Source organism: Rhinopithecus roxellana, unplaced genomic scaffold (genome assembly GCF_007565055.1).
Source record: "Rhinopithecus roxellana isolate Shanxi Qingling unplaced genomic scaffold, ASM756505v1 contig3789, whole genome shotgun sequence".
NCBI lineage: Eukaryota > Metazoa > Chordata > Mammalia > Primates > Cercopithecidae > Rhinopithecus > Rhinopithecus roxellana.
The window spans coordinates 1,125-22,414 of NW_022142736.1; the positions used below are offsets into that span (position 1 = coordinate 1,125).

Here is a 21,290-nt window from a genome sequence, read left to right on the forward strand (position 1 = left end):
ACTTATACCTATATTAAAAGACATACCTACAATAAAAATTACATCACCTGAAAAAAAAAGTATGTTGTGTGTATGTTACCACAATTACAAAGAATAGAAAAAGGGGCATCTGACAATGTCTGCCGCCACTTAGAACTGTATATGAGTGAGTTTGTCTAAATATGAAGTAGTTCTCACTTTTCTTTTTTTGGTCTCATTTCCATTTTCGTTGTTTTTTGATCAAAAATTTCACTGATATGATTTTTGTAGGCTCTTGGGATGCTCTTCTGGCATAAACATAATATCGAAAAGTCGTTGGCTGATTTGCCCAACTTTACCCCTTTCCCAGATGAGTGGACTGTGGAAGATAAAGTCTTATTTGAGCAAGCCTTTAGTTTTCATGGGAAAACTTTTCATAGAATCCAACAAATGGTAAGTAGATGAGACCACTGAGTTCTAACTAGTTTTTTCTCCTAGCTACTCTCTTCTGCAGCATACTTGAGATAGGGATATCATACTCAAACATAAATATTCCCATTTTTGATAAAGTTCCCCTTTAGAAGATTCAGCTTAGTACGTGCTGCTCTGTGGATAAGAGTTTCCCAGTTACAGGAGTAAAGTGCTTCTAGCACTTACCATCCTATCATCTGTGATTGGACCCTCCCCACCCACCCCAGTCCCTCTTGTTGGGACTCCCAAAAGATTAGACCCATACGAAAGATTTTTTTTTTTAGATGGAGTCTCGCTCTGTCACCAGGCTGGAGTATAGTGGCGCGATCTTGACTCACTGCAGCCTCCACCTCCCGGGTTCAAGTGATTTTTGTGCCTCAGCCTCCTGAGTAACTGGGACTACAGGCGCATGCCACCACGCCCGGCTAATTTTTTTGTATCTTAGTAGAGACAGGGTGTTCACCATATTAGCCAAAAATGGTCTCAATCTTCTGACCTCACGATCTGCCCGCCTCAGCCTCCCAAAATGCTGGGATTACAGGCGTGAGCCACCGCGCCCAGCACAAAAGATCTTTCATGGTTGTCTGAGGTGGTGCCTCAAGGGGCTCTGTCTGCTTGGGACAGCTGACTATCATTTACATTCTGGAAAACTCTTTGGTAGACTCCTACTTAAAAGCTTACTGACATTTGCATTAAGTGTTAAAATTAATTTTCAAAAAAAATAAACAAGTTTATTAAGGACATTGGGTGTGTGAAAACTCTTGATTCATCTTGAATTGGTTTTCATTGACTAAGTTTCACTTACAAACTTCAGTAATTTAAAATGTCTATTGATAAGAATCCATTTATCAATTTTTTTCTTATCAGAAAAAAGGGCTATGGCTTCAGACATAGAGGAGTGATCCTTATTAAAGGTATCTAAGCGTTTGAGTTTTCAAGATTACTTTTATATTCAAATAAACCAACTCATTTTTTATGTTTAGCTGCCTGATAAATCTATAGCAAGTCTGGTAAAATTTTACTATTCTTGGAAAGAAGACAAGGACTAAAACTAGTGTGATGGATCGCCATGCCCGGAAACAAAACGGGAGCGGGAGGAGAGGTGAGCACGTGGCTGGGGTGTTGTCTAACCACTTAGGGGACTATCTAAGAGCCCCAGATACACAAAGGCAAGGCAGAATGACTGGTGTTCTCCCCGTGCCTTCCCGGTGGAACTGCATGTTCATGAGATGTATTAGAGTGTGTTACATTATTCAGGGATTTTTTCTCACCACTCTTTCCTGCAGTCAGTGAACTTCCATTTTGAGTCAGTTAACTTTGACCCATTTTTTTTCCTGCCCCTTTAGAAGGGGTGGCTCCTTTTTAATAAAAAATCTTTTCTTTTGTAGTTTGAGGTTTAATATGGCATATTTTTACAAGATTCATTTGGTGTGTTTTTACCTTTGTCATGTGGAAACAAAATACAACAATACAATTTAGAGTTGCTGCTTCTTTTTTTGACCATCTGTTTTTTGTGTGTGAATGAGAAAGAGAAACAGTTTATGATTTTTTTTTTTTTTTTGAGACAAGTCTTGCTCTGTCGCCCAGGCTGGAGTGCAGTGGCGCGATCTCGGCTCACTGCAAGCTCCGCCTTTCTGCAAGCTCCCAGGTTCACGCCATTCTCCTGCTTCAGCCTCCCAAGTAGCTGGGACTACAGGCACCCACCACCTTGCCTGGCTAATTTTTTTGTATTTTTAGTAGAGACGGGATTTCACCATGTTAGCCAGGATGGTCTCGATCTCCTGACCTCATGATCCGCCCGCCTCAGCCTCCCAAAGTGTTGGGATTACAGGCTTGAGCCACCGCGCGCCCGGCCTATAATTTCTTAGTAAGGATGTTAGTTTAAGGATAGCTTAGTATGGAGAATACTTCTTAACCATCACTTCCTCAGTCTTATATGTAGTTTAGAGAAGTGGAAATGGCCAACTCACACTCAGAAATGGGTTCTAGTCTGAGCTCTGAAGATTCCACTAACATGCCACAGGCTACACTGGGATGTTTAAGGTCTTTCATTTATTTTTTAACATAGTAAAATTGTACATACAGGCAGGTGAGTTCAACATGCGTCTTCCCCAAGCCTCTTGTTTTCCTTAAGTCTAAAATGAAGATGTTTGAAGTCCAGAAGGCAGCATGCAGACCTAATGGTTTTCTTGTTAAAATGGTGAGAGATATAGGTAGGTTTTAAAAAATCCTATTTTCCACATTTCCTGTCATATTTTTATCAATAATAAAAAAAAATGAGGGAGGATGAAATATATGGTCCCCGGCGTCCCATCTCAGGATGGAATTTTATCATTTCAAATGAAAAAGTAACATGTGAGAACACATTGAAAGTTGAGTATCACTTTTGGAGAATTCAAACCTCTTGGCCCAAGTATAAATTGAGAGTGATGTTAGGAACATCTCCAAAGCTCTTTTCAATTGTAAGAGCCATATACAATTATTGACTATGATACATCTGCATATTTTTGCCTCAACTTACATACTAGTAGGTCTATTTAGGGATGAGTACTCTCAGTAATTTTTAATGAAGCTTTTTCATTTCCCTAGTTTACTGTCTGTATAGTAAGTCTGTTACTACAAGCAGGTGCAGTTTACTAAACCGCAATCAAATTAAATAATACAGAATGGGATTGGATATCCTTGAGTACGAAATGAGAATACCTGCCAACACTTCCATTCTTACTCCCTGGAAGCTTGCTTGCTTGCTTGCTTGCTTGCTTGCTTGCTTGCTTGCTTGCTTGCTTTCTTTCTGTCTGTCTGTCTGTCTGTCTGTCTGTCTGTCTGTCTTCTTTCTTTCTTTTCTTTCTTTCTTTCTTCTTTCTTTCTTTTCTTTCTTTCTTTCTTTTCTTTCTTTCTTTCTTTCTTTCTTTCTTCTTTTCTTTCTTTCTTCTTTCTTTTCTTTCTTTCTTTCTTTCTTTCTTTCTTTCTCTTCTTTTTTTTTTTTTTTTTTTTACATTACATTACATTACTTGGCCCTCATGGGGCCAAGAACTGCTCTGCCTCCACCTCCCATGTGCACCTTAACCACTTTGGGATGCAGGGATGGAGATGCTGCAGCAGCACCTGATAAATTGCTGACTTCTAACAAGACTTGCCTGTGAAAGTCATGGCAGGGACTGGGACAAAATTCCCTTACCGAAGGCTCTTTCTTCTTGTGGACACTCTTTCCTCAGCTAGAGCTTCCTGTACTTTGGTGGAGGATGGGGAGGAGGTGGCGCATAGTAGGCATGGTCTCCTGGGGTGGATTCCAGAGCAGTGCAAGGTGGGCAAACTGGGGCAGGCTACTTGACTTCTGTAGACTTAGTTTTCTCACGTTTTACAGTTGCATTCCTACCTACACCGGGGACTTTTCTTGTTTGTTTGTTTGTTTTAAATTTAATGAATACTGAATTAAATTAAATTGAATTGAAATTAAATAAAATACTACATTCAGGATATTACAAAAGCATTTGAAGTATATACCAATGTAAGTTTTCTTTTTAAAATTAAACTTAATTTTAAAACATTGGTTGTCCAGGACACCAGAAAAGCCTCAGACTTTGTGTGGCCTTGGGTAGAAAGATGGTACTTGAAAAAGGATTTTTTTTACTTGTTGGCAGGTTTGTTCCCAATGCAGTGGAAATTTATTCTCCATAATTTCTCAGTTTTGTTTAGTAATCATATCCTAGTCCTCAATAGATAATTATGGGAAAATAACATGTAAATGCATTTTCACTTTGATATTTTCAGTTTACAAATATAGAGCAATCATGTTTCAATCTGGATTGGGAAGTTAGGATCTATTTTAGTAGTTTTTCATCATTTAGACTGAAAGAACTATGGAGTTGGTATTCTGTTTCAATTACAAAGATGTTTTTATCTCAGCAGCCTGAAAACATACTAATTTTATATTAAATCAATTTATTGTTTATATTTGGTAAAATTAGTGCAAAATTTTCAGCTAAATCAATTTATTGTTTGTATTTGGTAAAATTAGTACAAAATAACCATTCAATAACTTGTTCTTGTCTTCCAGTGAGGATGAACTGGAAGAAACAAATGGAAATAATCCCATTGACATTGAGGTTGATCAAAACAAGGAAAGCAAAAAGGAGGTATTTTTTTCCCCCTAGTATTGTTTAGGCGAATAAGTTTTATTACTAGTTTCATAAATAAAGCATTCCTCTTGCTTAATATATTAAGTGCTATGTGGAAACAGCATGATATGACTGTTTTTTCAACAATAGTGTCTTTGCTTTGTAGATTGTATAATTTTGTTTGCCAATAGATAAGAATAAAGGAAGCCTTAAAGGAGGGAAAATAGCACTAATGAGTAATGATGTTCCCTAGGACAGCAGGCCTCACTGACTTTTCTTCATAAACCATTAGCTCAGTAGGCTAGCAAGTGGTCTGGTGAATTCCAGGCAGCCGTTAGGGTCTCCATTCACACTATAGCTGCCCCAGCATCTGCCCATCCTAGGCACCCATGCCGTGCCTGGGTGACTTGCAGGGAGCTGGCAGGGACTCAGCCCAGCCCTCCTGTTACTCAGAAGCAGTAATTTGGTCACACCAGGGTGAGCCAGGACCATCCTCTCTCACATGGTGACTGTTTCATCTCATCATTTTAAAAAATAATTATACAAGAGATTGTAGTTTCTGGATTCAGGGGGCTCGCGAACCCCTACAATTGCATGTAACTTTTACATAGGTTCATAGAGGTATTTTTCTGAAGACATAGTCTATAGTTTCAATAAAATTTCTCAGGGAGTTCTCTCTCTCTGTTCCAAATTATAAGAACAGTTATTTAAGCCTGTAGAAACAGAAGGGTCTAAATTTATCTAAACTTTAAAATGACATCAGTGATCTATGCTTCTTATAGACAAGGTAGGTAATACAGCCAACTGAAAGAAGAGAATTAAGCGATTTATAATATTATCCATAATCACTGTCAACCTTTTGGTGACTTTTTCCTGAGAACTCTCAGTAAAATGTATATTCTTAATTCTGAATCTAGTCACTTTTGGAAATAATAGAATGGGAGCTTTGTAATTTTTAGAACCTTTTAAAATGTACTCTACCTTGGTTTTTTTTTTTTTCTCTTTTTTGAGACAGGGCCTTCTGTGTCACTCAGGCTGGAATGCAGTGGCACCGTGACTCACTGCAGCCGCCAACTCCTGGGCTCAAGCAATCCTTCCACTATGGCCTCCCAAAGTGCTGGGATAACAGGCATGAGCCATCCCCAGCCCAGCCCCTTGAATTTTTTTTTTTTTTTTTTTTTTTTTTGAGACAGAGTCTCACTCTGTTGCCCAGGCTGGACAGGCTGGACCTTGAATTTTTTTTTATGTTAAATATATTTGTATACATAGCTATATATTATTCTGTCACATGAATGTTTCATAATTGAGTTACCTATTCTATGTGGATTTCCCAGTTGTTTATTCTTCCTGTTTTTTGCTTTTTATAAACAATGCTGGATTGATTGATTCTCACATAACTCAATATTTATGCTCATAGGTTTTTTGTTTTTTATTAGAACTAATTCCTGGAAGTTGAATTGTTGAGTCAGCATGTTCTAGATATATATAATTGTTGAGGCTTTTTTTTGGTTATATATCACCAAATTGGAAATTGGTCATTTTTTTTTTGCATAATTTATATGAATGCCCAAATAAGATCCTGAGGGTTAGCTAAATTAGATTCTTTGGGAAATCATATTGTAGTTGGAGTTTTATTAAGGCGTTGTGTTGATGTATTGCTATTTACCAGATTTTTCAGTGGCACATTTTAAATGAGAGAAAACACTTGATTTCATACAATTTTTATAATTCCTGTTTATATAATGTTATTTCTGATTTCAGAAAGAAAATGGCTAAATCATAGTTTTCTTTTCTTTTTTTTTTTTTTTTGGGATGGAGTCTTGCTCTGTCGCCAGGCTGGAGTGCAGTGGTCCGATCTCAGCTCACTGCAACCTCCGCCTCCTGGGTTAAAGCAATTCTCTGCTTCAGGGTCCCAAGTAGCTGGGATTACAGGGGCTTTGCCACCACACCTGATTAATTTTTTGTATTTTTAGTAGAGACGGGGTTTCACCATCTTGGCCGGGCTGGTCTTGAACTCCTGACCTCAAGTGATCACCTGCCTCGGCCTCCCAAAGTGCTGAGATGATACAGCTGTGATGCCACCACACCGGCCCATCATAGTTTCTTTTTTTTGTTTGTCTGTTTTCTTTTTTTGAGACAGAGTCATGCTCTGTCGCCCAGCCTGGAGTGCAGTGGTGCGATCTCATCTCACTGCAAGCTCCGCCTCCCGGGTTCATGCCATTCTCCTGCCTCAGCCTCCCAAGTAGCTGGGACTACAGATGCTGCCACACACCCGGCTAATTTTTGTATTTTACTAGAGATGGGGTTTTCACCCGTGTGTAGCCAGGATGGTCTCAGTCTCCGGACCTCGTGATCTGCCCCCCTGGGCCCCTCCCAAGTGCTGGGATTACAGGCGTGAGCCACTGTTGCCCAGCCGCCTGGCCCACTAGTTTCTTTAAGTGTTAAAATGATACTAGAACAGACGTAGTCAGTTGGCTAATCTTTATTAAACATCATGGTCCCATACAGAGCACACGTTTATGCCTACTAATATTTTTTATTACCCGCTTGTTGAAGAAATTATCACTACCATTAGTTTTGCAGTGTCTTTAGCTCAGTCTTTTAAAATCCGAAGCAGGAAAGTCATAATTTTCCGCTTTATCAGTGAATGCTAATGCACTAACAAGATTGACACTTATGAGCAATTATAAAACTTCTTGTTCTTAAAATGTTACCAGTAAATTATATTCTTTAACTGACGAGATTTTACTGTTTCATTTCTGACGGTTTTGGTTTTACAGACGTAATCGCCGTCATGCATTTTTAAATGAGAAGGTATATTATTTGTAGAGATAAGTCCTATAAGTTGCCCTAACAATTGTGTTCTCCAAAATGTGTGTAAAAAGCCATAATTTTCATGTAGATAAATACAGATATGTGTGTGGCCACAAAACTCACTAGCAGCGAATACCAGATTTTTTTTCTAGGAAGCCCGAGAATTCTTATTTTCATTGGCTTAAAATGATAGAGTAAGGAAGTATTTGTACAAGGAGGAATGGAACACAGTTTCGTTGTGTTTAGTCAAAACTCCCTAGCCCAAATTCTGTCTGTGAACTGCCTGTTAGAACTTTGTAGATCTCATTTGGTTCTGATAGGGCATGGTATTTGTCTTAGATTGTTTTGGTGCCACTGCTTAAGGAAATAAATATGTTGATTGACTTTTTTTTTTAAGTTTCATTTATCGCATATGTATATCATGCAGGTGCCCCCTACTGAGACAGTTCCTCAGGTCAAAAAGAAAAACATAGCACACAAGCTAAACATAGCGCAAAAGGAAACCTCCTAAAGGAATGTTTCTTTCTCAAGAAGATGTGGAGGCTGTTTCTGCCAATGCCACTGCTGCTACCACGTGTGCTGAGGACAACTAGACATGGAACTAGTTTCAGTCAAACGACCAGGTACTCCTAAGCCAGGGTCTTGGATTGTAAAAGAGTTAATGCGCCACTTTAGAGGTGGTTTATGTTTATGCATATATGTGATACGTTCTCTTTCCCATCAATCTCAAAGGAGCATTCTGTTTCTAAGGAATTGGACAGGATCTTGAGTTACTAGCCCATTGATTCTTTTTTTTTCTTTTTAATGAACATATAAATTGAAGGGTGGATGGATATAGTTGTCATCTGAAAGTATTTCTGACGTAGATACGGAAAGCATAGGAATATCATACTTACTATTATTATGCTGTCTGTGTCTCCATGATTTCTCCACAATATTGAAACATACCCCCATAACCTGCCATCTGAATCAGAAAATGGAATGTTGCCCCCAGGGCCCATGCATTTTGGCCTCCTGGTCACTGTCCATGAGAATGCGGCATTCCCCCTCAGCAACTTCACCCCTCGTTTTACTACCTGACTCCTCATTGTAGGTGGCCGCTATTCTGATTTTTTTTCTTTTTAATTTTATTTTGTTTTTGAGACAGTTGTCTTGTCTTGAGACAGTTGCCAGGCTGGAGTACAGCAGTGCGATCTTGGCTCACTGTAACCTTTGCTTCCGGGGCTCACGCAATCCTCCCACTTCAGCCTCCCAAGTAGTTGGGAAGTACAGGCGCTTGCCATCAACCTGGCTAATTTTTTGTATTTTTGGTAGAGACAGGGTTTTGCCATGTTCCCAGGCTGGTCTTGAACTCCTGAGGTCAAGTGATCTGCCTGCCTCAGCCTCCCAAAGTGTACTGAGATTACAGGTGTTAGCTACCACACTCGACCCTGTTCTGATGTTTAAAACCATAGGTTGTTTTTGTCCATTTTTGAATTTTATATAATCAAACTCATATGATACTGTTTATTTTATGTCTGGCTTTCTTTCAACCTGAGAGCTAAACAGTTTTTCAAAGCGGTCCTGTTATTTGATGTGCGTTTTGGTTGCACATCAGCGTTTCCCAGCTGTAGCACTACCTAACGCCATGTTGGGCTATTCTGTGCACTGTAGTGTTTAGCAGCATCCCTGGTTCTTGACCCACTAAATGCTAGTAGCCCCTCCCTCCTACCAGTTGTTGACAAACAGAAATATCCCAGGCATCACAGATTACCTCACAGGGGCACATTGTCCCATTTGAGAACCCCTGCTCTACATCATTGCTATATGTTGGTAGGTCTTACATTTTAGGCCCTTCTAATGGGTTATAATGATGCCTCATTGTACTCTTTATTTGGCAGTTCCCTGATGGCTAGTGAGGTTGCTCACCCTTTTCATTCCATTTGTTGGCCATTTGGATATCCTTCTTTTGTGACTGTGGACTCAAGTCTCATCTGTTTTTTCTGTTCAGGTTGCATCTTTCTTACTGGTTTTATAGGTGGTTATTTAGGCTCTGCGTTGTTTTCTACAACTTGTATTGTAAATTACTGTAAATATGTTTTCCATTCTGTTGACTCCTTAATTGTATCTTTTGATGAACAGTAATTTTAATTTTAAGGTAGTTTAGTTTCTTAGTCTTTTCAGGTTAGTGTTTTTGAGTTCTGTTCACCTTTCTCAAGGTCATGACGATATTCTCCCATGTTAATCTTAGAAGTGTTGTTTTACCTTTTACATTTTGATCTAGAAATGTTTTTCTGTACTTGTTGTTACATGTAGGATTAATAGCCACTGTTTTGTTTTCATATGAGTATCAATTTGGTCAAGTATTTTTTGAAGAAACTGTCCTTTCTCCTTTGCAATGCAGCAGCACCTTTGTTTTACATCCAGTGTCTATGCATATGGGTCTGGTTCTCTGTTGCTTTGATCTGTTTGTCCATCCTTCACCGATACATTCTGTCCTAACTTTATGTACTTTATTTTAGTTATCCAGTGTAATATAAGTTCTCCAAGATTGTCTTAGTTATCCCTGGCCTTTTAATTTCCATATAAAATTTAGAATTACTTTATCAATTTTCAGAAAAATAATTTGAATTTTGATTGGGATTGTATTGCATCTATAGATACAAATGGAGAGTTAATGTCTTTATTGAGTTTCCTGATCAGTGAACATGATATACCCCTCCACTTCTATAGGTCTGTAATTTCTCTCAATGTTGTGTTGTTTTCTGTGTAAGAACTTATGCATCTGTTGTTAGTCATTCCATGATATTTGGTACTTTTTTGTGCTCTTGTAAAGGATATTGGTTTTTAAATCACTTTTTGTAATTATTTTTGTCTGCTATGTAGCTTATTATTTTAATCTGATTGCATAGTACATTTAAACCGAAAATTCAACCTAGTAGTTGGTTCCTGTCCTCTCATTCTCTCTCTGGAATTCAATTCCAGAAACCCATCAGCAAGTTGTTGACTGACAGTTTATTTCTGGTTTTTGCTGCTTTTGATTTATCTTGATGGTTTCCTTGGAAGGTTAAACAGGAGACCAACTGTCATCTCATAGACACTAAGAGCAGGGTGTGCTGCCATCTTTCTTGTGGTTTAGGGAGGCAGCCCAGACCAGGACCCACGTACACTCTGTGTGCCCAGAGGAGCGGCTTCTTGTCATGGCTGCTGGCACAGCTGCACTCTCATCTTAGGAGAATCACTTAATCTTTGTAGGCCTCTTTTCAAATGAGATTAATCCTGGCCTGCCTGATCTCACAGAATATGTCTGGGCTACTGTGTGAGAGAGCATTTGAAGCTCTGTTTGTACTGGAAGAACTCTCTCTGGGGCTGTGAGCTCTTGTTGACATTGTTATCTTCCTTTACAAGGATGCTCCTTTCTCCCTCTGCTGAGTGAGCTCCTGGTGGTTGCTGTTTAATACGTTGAGGAAAGAAAAAGAGGCCCTTCTCTTCCACGTAGGTGTTATTGACTCCATAGTATGAGAGAGAAAAGATTCTTTGGTTTTCAGAGCAGGGTCAAGAGCAAGAATTTTTAAAATTTGAAGGTCGCTCACAATTATGAAGAGTGAAGACTCAGCCTCACTCAGAGAGGAGGTGGGTGATTTCCTTTCCATAGCCTTTTTAGGGCCACAGTGCAGCAGTGTGTTCATTGCCAAATGTGCTTCTAGACTCAAAATGGGCAGTCAGTCCACAGGGGCCACTTGTTCTAGAGGTCGTCATGTTTGGTATATCAAGGATACATTCTGAGAATAACAGAAAACTTGACTAACAACAGCTTAAGCAAGTTAGGGTTTATTTTTCTCAAATAGCAAGAAGTGCCAGCATCAGTGGCTACTGGTGTTACTCATGTGTTCAGTGATGCTCTCAGGGACCCAGGTACTTTTCAGGTCTTCTACTCTGCCATTCTAAGCTGTTGGCTTTTCATCTTGCTTGTTGCCTCATGTTGGAAGCTGCTGGAGCCATTTTGCAGCCCTCACATCTGCATTCAGGGCAGTATGAAGAGGAGGTGGGGTTGGAGGTAAGCCGTCTGTCCCTTTTAGCAGGAAAAGCAAAAGCCTTACCCAGAAGCTCCTTAGCTGAATTCGGTGTGCCCGTGCGTTGTGTACTGCTTTCTTTCTCTCCTCTTCCCAGGACATCATCAGGCCTCTACCAGCAAGAAGGGGGCTGGGCATGTCTCATAAATTAGCCAGTGAACAGTGCAGGTTGCATTAGGTTCTTTCTCTGAGTGGAGAATAAAATGATCTGACATTAAAAGAGGAATCACTATGCCCCACAGTAAAGTAGCAAACAAAGTTTCTGTATGACTGAGGGTTGGGTTAAGAAGGTGGTGGAGGGTGGTGGTGTCTAGATAGGGCGCCAGGACAAGTGGATGGCTTTTCCATTTTTCATCTTATTTTTCTTTAAGTATGATTACCTTTGCATCTTTTTTCTTACCTGTCTCGTTGCCACTCACTTTGCAGTTAACATGATGGTGGCCACTCATCTCTGGTTTTTTTTCTGCTTAATAAACACTAGATGTTTGGGGGGCATTATTTTGTTTTTTGTTTTTGAGACAGGATCTTGGTCTCTTGTCCATCCTGGGAACTGTAGTGTTACAGTCATGGAAGGCCTGGGCTCAAGCAGTTGCCCACCTCAGCCCCCTAAGTGGGTAGGACTGCAGGTGAGCACCAACCAACACATGGCTAATTTTTTAAATTTTTTGGTAGAGACAGGGTCTCGCTGTGTCACGCAGGCTGGTCTTGAACTCCTGGGCTCGAATGATCCTGCTTGGCCTCCCAAAGTGCTGTGATTATAGGTGTGAGTCACTGCACTAGCCTAATTTTTTTTTGGCAGGGTCTGGCTCTGTCACCCAGGCTGAAGTGCAGTGGTGTGATCTCGGCTCACTGCAACCCCTGCCTCCCAGGCTCAAGCCATCTTCCCACCTCAGCCTCCAAGTAGCTGGGACTACACAGCCTAGGTTTTTTTTCTTTTCTTTTTTTTGATTTAAGTTCTAGGATACATGTGCATAACATGCAGGTTTGTTACGTATGTATACATGTGCCGTGTTGGTGTGCTGCACCCATTAACTCATGATTTACATGAGGTGTATCTCCTAATGCTGTCCCTTCCCCCCCCCCTCCCCACAACAGGCCCCGGTGTGTGATGTTCCCCATCCTGTGTCCAAGTCTTCTCATTGTTCAGTTCCCACCTATGAGTGAGAACATGTGGTGTTTGGTTTTCTGTCCTTGCGATAGTTTGCTTAGAATGATGGTTTCCAGTTTCATCCATGTCCCTACAAAGGTCATGAACTCATCCTTTTTTATGGCTACATAGTATTCCATGGTGTATATGCAGCCTAGATATTTCTGATATGGAAAATGCATCAGGAAGGGGGTATAGGCTACTGAGCATTTAGAGCTAACTTTTAGTTCAGAATTTGTAGATGTTTTGCATTTAATCTCTCTGCTTCTTTCATAACGTTACTTAATCACAGTGCAATATATACCCAGTTTTGTACTATCTGTGAACAACCAGCTAGAATGACAAGAGTGGTCTGTTTCACTGAAATGCAAAGAGGACATGTAATATTCTCAACCTTGACTTTTTCCTGCTAGAAGTTGCTATGTTACATTTTTAGCCAAAAGGAATCCAGTGAACGTAATCTGAGTACTTTGCAGTTTTCCTGGGTTTTTGGTAACTGAAAGACCACTGAGCAAGATCCTAAGATTGTACTGTCTAGTATGGCAGCCAGCAGCCCCGTGTGTGGTTGTTTAAATTTAGATTAATTACAAGTGACAAAAATTTTTAAATTTTTGGGTAGCATCTTCTACTCATGAATGTCTTTTACATGTTACTTGAGAAAATCAAGCTCCTCTTCCCTTGGCTTTCTTAGTTGCTTGTGTGAGTTTTCAAAGATGAAAAATGCTGGAGTTCAGAGTACCCTGGTGCTTGACACAGATATGCCTTCTACTTGGAGTAGAGAGAAAATAGCATACTTCATGCCCTGTCTCATTCAAGGGTCCGTGGGAAAATTAAAGAGCAGCCATAGCCTGGGTGGTTGGTATTGTTTGTGGTCTTTCTTTTGATTGCGTAAGAGCAGTGACAGATTGCCTTGAGCCAAGGCAGTAATGTGGAAAAAGATAATTTGTAGGAAAATGAAGAAGTGACAGTTAATCAAAGTTAGACTTCTAGAAAACTCACTGACATTGTGTTCTCCCTGCCCCCCCCATCATTAAACCTGTGCTTGTGCACTTCCACCCTGTGGAGAAGTGGTGGACAGCACAGCGATCTTGGGGCACTGTGAGGCTGTACCTGCAGTTCTGTTGTAAAGACTGGGCCTTTTTGGTCTTTACTGTGGCTGCTCTGTTATTTCAGTTCAATCCTATGTGGTAGGAAGCCCAGGGATTTCTTCTGTCTTTAATATAAGACTCCAGGTAGGTGTTTTGCTGCTCAGATATCACCTGTTAGGAAGCTGTGAATCCAGGACTGTGTACGTGAGAGCCCCTCCATCCCCTCCTCCTTGGGTCGTACCTTATCGGTTGCTCCGAACAAGCGAATAATAAACCTAGTTAGATGCTTCAAAGGATACCATAGGGACCTCAGAATTCAGCTACAATAGATGTTAGTAATGTCTTTACTCTTGGGTTTTTGTTTTTTAAGTTCTATTTTCATACCTTTATGTAGTTTTTATTTTTAAAATGAAAATCATTTTTTCCTTCGTAGATCCAGAATATTAAACAGACAAACAGTGCTCTCAAAGAAAAACTTGATGGTGGAATAGAACCTTACCGACTTCCAGAGGTAGGATTATGTTAACATCATCTCAGAAGTCATGCTCAAGTTCTACATGTTTAAGAATTTAATATCGGTGTGGTACATCTCTTGGAAGAGTATATGGACATAATTTTATGAACCTAGTTGATGTTAAAATTCTGATAAGAGAAAATGAAAGGTTCATTAAACATACTCATCTCTAAATGTAATGTGCTAAAATGTCTCATTTGGATATCCAGGTCATTCAGAAATGTAATGCACGTTGGACTACAGAAGAGCAGCTTCTCGCCGTACAAGGTAGGGGACATTCTTCTAAAGAGTTTAGGAGGCCGGGTGTGGTGGCTCACACCTGTAATCCCAACACTTTGGAAGGTTGACGCATTTGCTTGAGCCCAGGAGCTCAAGGCTGCTTTGATCCATGATCACACCACTGCATTCCAGCCTGGACAACAGAGTGAGACCCCGACTTTAAAAAAAAATTTTTTTAAATAAAAGGGAAACAAAAAGAGCTTAGGAGGATTGGTAGGTTTTAGGGAAAAGTTATGTCCCGCCCTACTCCCAGCTCCTATTTATGGAGAAATAGATTCTTGGACAGTTCCGTTCCAGTGGATATCATTTTAGCCAAATTACCATATCCCTTTCGGCTTTTTTCTTTTCCTTTCCCACTTCTCACAAGTTGTGAAAACTTAACCTGGAACCCTCAGTTTTCTAAAGGTGTGAGTATTTCATTTTACTAGTTACTCATCGAGCTCTGACTAGTCAAGAAGTACAAAACCCTAAAAGAAGCAGACAGAGTGTTCGGATTTTAAGGTTGGGGGCGCTCTGGACCTGCGATACCAAAAGATGAATGCAGAATGTCCCCAACCCTAGGGCAATTGCTGGGTGACTTCAACTGTTATGTGACATGTAATGGGAAGACAGATGTCAAAATGACAGGGTCGGTCATCTCCAATATATCTAGAATTGACTAGTACTTTTTCCTACTCCTATAATACATGAAATTAGTGCCTGCTGTTAAAAACCTGTATGTTTTCTTATCTGGATAAAGAGGTAAGTGTCACTTGTGGTTTTAAAAACATGTTTTTCTCTTGTATTTTAAAAAATGCTTTCTTACATCCTTAGCCATCAGAAAATACGGCCGAGATTTTCAGGCAATCTCAGATGTGATTGGGAACAAATCAGTGGTACAAGTGAAAAACTTTTTTGTAAATTATCGACGCCGCTTCAACATAGATGAAGTTTTACAAGAATGGGAGGCAGAACATGGTAAAGAAGAGACCAACGGGCCTAGTAACCAGAAGCCTGTGAAGTCCCCAGATAATTCCATTAAGATGCCTGAAGAGGAAGACGAGGTAAATCTGAAAGAAAACAGTCACTTCTCTGTCAGGTCCCTGCTTGATATTGCAGTTTCTAAAGTGATGGATTTTTCAGCTATAGAGATTTTTAGGTTTCAGCTGCAGTAGTAGCTTCACTATTACCTGTAAATAGCCATGTGTATGCATTGACTCCAGTTCTTGGTCCCTGTATATTATTCACATTTTAATTTCTGGGCAAATTCATAATTCCATCCTGGTTTCCTCCAGCTACAAAATACTCTGCATTATCAGTTTTTCCTTAAATACAGTAAAATCCTGAGTGACAAAGACAGGGGAGTGGGGGCATAAAAAAAAGTAAAAACGCAGTGAAAGCCGTTCTGAAGCACTAAGGTGGAAGTTCTGTGAGAAATGTCAGTGAAGCTCAGTCGTCTGAAATGTGTGGTCACATCATCATGAGGTTCGTGAACTTAGTGGGGAGTCTGCACAGCGAGCCAACGAGGAGCTCTTGAGACCTCTCCCTGCTGTCCAGATCTTTCAGCCTTTGATGCTCTTTGGAGCTGATTGGCTTAAATATTGATGGGGACAATTCTGTGGCTGGCTGGAACTTCTGTGATGGTGGCTAATTTCTGGAATGATAGCCCTGGTTTCATCTCTCACCTCCCTGCTTCCCGTGTCAGGGGCACCTGCCATTTCCCCATCTAGCCTGGCCTGCCTTGCTGTTATGTTTGTCCCTCTACTCCCAGAGCAGATGAGCCTGGGGCTGGGCATAAGAAAGAGTTACTTGCCAATCACTTCACATCTGAATTTATTCACAGGCATGGTAATTTAAGAATTAATTTAGCTTTCACATAAAAGCCTTTTTCAAACCATACTGGAATGATTTGAGATTACCTATTTGTATTGTGTGTGCTACCGTTTTGCTCCGAGGGCCTGGCTCTAGAAACAGCCCAGAAGGCCCCTCCTGACCTGAGCATGGAAGTACCTTGTGAGGTATTGGCATCCCCTGCGAGTGTGGTGCCACCACTCCATGCAGGGCCTCTTTGCCGACTGGAAAAAGGACCTCAAGGCACAGCCCATCTGTAAGAACACCATTGAAACATATGAATTTTGTTAGAATTAGATTCTTTAGAGCCTTTTGCCAGAAAATCTTTGTAATAAGTGTACCAAATCTATAATATTGCCAAGGTCAGTACCCCTGAATCACCCCCATGAATAGCTCTGCCCAAAAAGAGCATGTGAGTAAAATGATGGTGTTTTTATCTTTCAACAGTGATGTTTTTTCTTTGTTCTTCTTTGTTTTTATTTTCAGTAATTTCTGTACCAGCACTAATTGCCCCTGTTAGCACTCAGTTTAGGAAGCACTGAAAGCTGGAGACTACTGGGGAAGAACCATTAGAATTTGCAGGAATGAAAGCTAGCTTCCTGTGTCTGTTTTCCGGCTTCAGTCCCAGGATGAGTGGAAGCAGAAACAGTCGGGAACTCTGGCTGTATTCCCTCTTCACATTTGATCAAAGCCAGTGCTGGCTGGGCTGGCATAACAAATCTCGTAGTAAATGTAGGACCAAGAGTCACTACCAACAGGATGTCAGTTGTTGTGCATATGCTTTTTTCTTCATTCTCTTATTTTTGGATCATTGGTTGACTGACTTAAGTGACTGAAGTATTTTTTTTCTTAACCTTGTATTAGGCCAGAAGGTTCCTCCGTAATGATCCACTTACCGTGTGGATTGCACATCAAAGCACCGTCTTTCTTTTCACAGTCTAGTTATGGCTCCTCCGAGCAGCAGATCATAGTTTATTCTTGGTGGTTGATCTTCCATGTCTCTGTTTACCCAGCCTTCTCTGCAAAACAGAATGAAGAATGGTATTATCTAACTCGAGTTTAGTGCTGCGTAGTCCTTATATTTACAAACTTTTCACTCCACTAGTCATTTAAAATGTACCCCCTCATACCTTTCTTTTCTTTTTCTTTCTTTTTTTTTTTTTTTTTTTTTTGAGACAGAGTCTCCCTCTGTCACCCAGGCTGGAGTGCAGTGGCTCAAACTCAGCTCATGCAACCTCCATCTCCCAGGTTCAAGTGCTTCTCCTGCCTCAGCCCTCAGCCTCCCTAGTAGCTGGGATTATGGGTGTGCACCATCACGCCTGGCTAATTTTTGTATTTTTAGTAGAGATGGGGTTTCGCCATGTTGACCAGGCTGGTTTCAAACTCCTGATCTCAAGTGAGCTGCCAGCCTCTGCCTCCCAAAGTGCTGGGATTACACGCTTGAGCCACCATGCCTGGCCTATTTCTTGAGTTTCTTTCTTTTTCTGCTTCTTGTAGTACCAGCCCTGCCCTGCCACCACCTGGTTTTCTGTTCTCCATATGTTAGTTTGCAGAAGGAGATTAATCTAGTGACCAGCTGCTTCTCTGTGTCCAAGGGCCTAAGGGAACTTGTTAGAATGCTGGCTTACTTGTCTGTCTGGTGAGTCCACAGAACTTGGGATGTGTGTGATTTCACCTTTTTATTTGTCCTGTAGAGTCCAGCAGCTGAGAAAGATGTCTGCTGGTGTCCTGCCTGTCCCCTCTGCCTCAGGTTTTATGTATTATACAGAAGCCACAGGGAGAACATGATAATTCCTAGAATTTCTAGGAACAGAATGGTCTGTCAGTTATAGATTATTTCCTTTAGGGCTTAGAGGCGGGTAGGTAGCCCAAGTATTTTGAGCTTTTGAAATTGGTAGTTATTTGATGTAGACAAGGGTGGGTTGGGGATGGTGTCACATCCAACCTTAAAGAAAGGGTACCATGGGATGGAAAGAGAAAGATGTCACTTAAAATTACAAAATGATTGAGTCTGTTACCAGTGAGGAGAAATCTCCTCATTTATCTAGGAACAGTTCTTGTAAATTGTGTAATGTTTAACTGAAGGAACAATCACTTTGAGATTTTGGACGCATAGCCCAGTTGTTTCTCTAGCAGTAAGATACCATGAGCATGGCAGAGAGCAGTAGGATGCTATGCAACCTTTAGGTTTGGGTCTGGGAGTCAGTTTTAAAAAATGGGAGAGGGAGTTAGGAAATGCCTCATAGCTTTTAAAGAAGATCCTGAGATGGCATGGGCTCCTGTGTCCCATCTGGAACCAGTGGCTGGGGGCTGAACGGGCTGGGCACCACAGCATGCCCTCACGCCAGTGAGAGGAGTTAGGGCTGCCACTGTGCTCGTATGTCCTTTTCAGGGTTTTTTGTTCATTTGTGTTTTTGGGACAGAGTCTTGCTCTGTTGCCCAGAGCAAGTGGAGTGTCATGGTACGATCTTAGCTCACTGCAGCCTCCAGCTCTCGAGCCCGTGATTCTCGTGCCTGGCTGGGACTACAGGTGTGCGCCACCACACCCGACCAATATTTCTTTTCAGTAGAGATCAAGGTTTTACCTTATTGGCAAGGCTGGTCTCCAATTCCTGGCCTCAAATGATCCACCTGCCTCAGCCTCCCAAAGTGCTAGGATTACAGGCATGAGCCACTGTGCCAGGCCGTTTTCAGGCACTTAAATTTAATCCTGGTGAAGTAGGTGTTATCACTATGTGTCTTCTGCACGTGAAGAAACTGAAGCTCAAAAGACTGATAACTTGTTTGCACAAATCTGGAAAGTGGGAGGGCCAGGGTTTGAGCCCAAGATGTCTCGCTGGAGAGGCCACACACTTGCCCTGCCCTTAAGAACATGGTGGGCTGGTCGCAGTGACTCACACCTGTAATCCCAGCACTTTGGGAGGCCGAGGCAGGCAGATCATGAGGTCAGGAGTTCGAGACCAGTCTGCCCAACATGATGAAACCCTGTCTCTACTAAAAATACAAAAATTAGCTGGGCGTGGAGGCGGGTGCCTATAGTTCCAACTACTTGGGAGGCTGAGGCAGAAGAATTGCTTGACCTGGGAGGCAGAGGTTGCAGTGAGCCAAGATGGCACCACTGCACTCCAGCCTGGGAGACATAGACCTGTCTCAAAAAAAAAAAAAAAAACTTCGGTATTTGCTCTGCAGGTTTGCTGGCTACCTTCTCTTTTTAGTACACTGGAAATAGCAGCTTGTGTTGTTGACCTAGTCTTTGATCCTTTTTTTTTTTTTTCTTTCTCTTGGCCTCAGGCTCCTTCTGTTCTGGATGTCAGATATGCATCTGCCTCCTGAGAAACTCTGGTGGCTTTGAACACTTGGTGTGGACTACTGTGTTATCCGGGATATCAGGTATTACGAGACATCACCTAGCCATCTGCATCACATCTCTCTGGACAAGCAGCTATTACCAAAAAAGGCATATACTTCCAGTCCTGTGCTCCATCTGCCTTAATTCTTTGCTCGCTCCTCCATGTTGGCGCCACTTCCCAGAGAGCTCCACTGCATCCCACACTTTGCCCATGTGCTGGGGAAATCTCATGGCCTGCACATCTCGTGTGACTCTGGGAACCGCCTCCCCCGCCGGAGCCCCCGAGCCCCACCAATGGCAGCTCTTCCCAGTCAGCAGCTTCAGAGCAGGCAGTCTCCTTGGAAGGCCCGACTCTGTTCCTGCATGGCCTGCAATTTCTACTTTGTGCATAGAGTAATTTTCAGAGTAACCGCGACCCTGTTGGCCTTCTAGAAAGTTTGTCTTTTTCTTTTCTGAGACAACCACCTAAGTGATAATATGCTTTTTTGGAAATCAATATATATTGCCGGACTGCATCATAACCTTTATCATGCCAAGCATCCTGATGCAGCTCACATTTCCCTAAACATGGGTTATAGGTATGGTTTATAAATTGAGTTGGCTTAAACCTCTCCCTTCTCCCTTCCCAAGTGTCACAAAGCTCATTTACTGCAACTGTCATTGGACACTGTAGCTTAAAGGGAATGTGGACCTCAGTGCTTTCTGCCTTCAACTTTTCAGCATTGTGACCCCAGGGTGGGTGCCACCCCATCTTTTCCTGCCCCCCCCCCCACCTCCAAGAGGTTCGGCCCATATCACTGTACCTGGTGCTTGTACATTTGGAATTGGTGCCTTCTCCTTTTGGCAACCATGGTATCAATCCTTTTTCTCTTTTAGTGTCTTATTTCTTCTTTCAAGTTATTTGCTAGCCAAAGATGACATCACTGAGATTAGGAGACAGGGGAGAGCTTGCTGCAGATTCTGACAGTGCAGATTTTAAATGTCAGGATATTAGGATAGCTGGCGCTGGTTTATGAAAGCTGCACGTTGTCCCACGTTCTCTCAGTGTGCCTGGCCCTTTAAGTGGCACACTGTATGTCAGTTTGTGTCCTTCATGTGCCGATGTGATTACACAAACACCATCCACTCTCTTTTCATATCAGAGTACAGGACAGAGAAGTGATCAATGTGTTGGTCTAGTGAGACTGAGATGAAAAGAAATAACCTACAAAGTGGTCTGTAATGCCTTTTGGTTGGACTGGGAACAAGTAAAAATTTCTAATAAACATTTTGAGACTTCCAGAATCACTTTTGTTATCTTACCAGACCTTGGGCCTGCTGAGGGTTGAGGAGCAGACAGACTGCATTCTAACATACCCTGTTCCCACCCCACGGCCATTCAGACTGCACTAAATACGCTGAAGTTGCTTTTGTTGTTGTTTGCATCGTTTGGATATTTTTTTTTCTGCTTTCAATACCAAAAAAATGCAGATGCTTTAAGGCATAAAACAGAATTCTTAAGAATTTAAAATATGCAATTAAAATTTGATATGTTTTGACTCCCAAGCACCTTGTTTTTTGTTGTTGTTGTTGTTGTTGTTGAAATTAGCTGATTATCTCTTTAGAAAGAGGGTCAGCTAGAAGCCTAGGTTTTTTGGAATTGCAAATTTTTTTTAGTATAGTCTGGAGAA

At 41.3% G+C, this 21,290-nt stretch overlaps 1 pseudogene across 1 annotated transcript; it reads left to right on the top strand.

The window, feature by feature from the left end:
• Window positions 1–249: 249 nt before the first annotated feature.
• On the top strand, window positions 250–20,904 carry LOC115895916 (annotated as a pseudogene). Its single transcript, XR_004055978.1, has 8 exons — window positions 250–411; window positions 1,413–1,531; window positions 4,487–4,565; window positions 7,789–7,981; window positions 14,080–14,159; window positions 14,372–14,429; window positions 15,255–15,484; window positions 19,563–20,904. The product of XR_004055978.1 is annotated as an REST corepressor 1-like (transcript).
• Window positions 20,905–21,290: the final 386 nt, after the last annotated feature.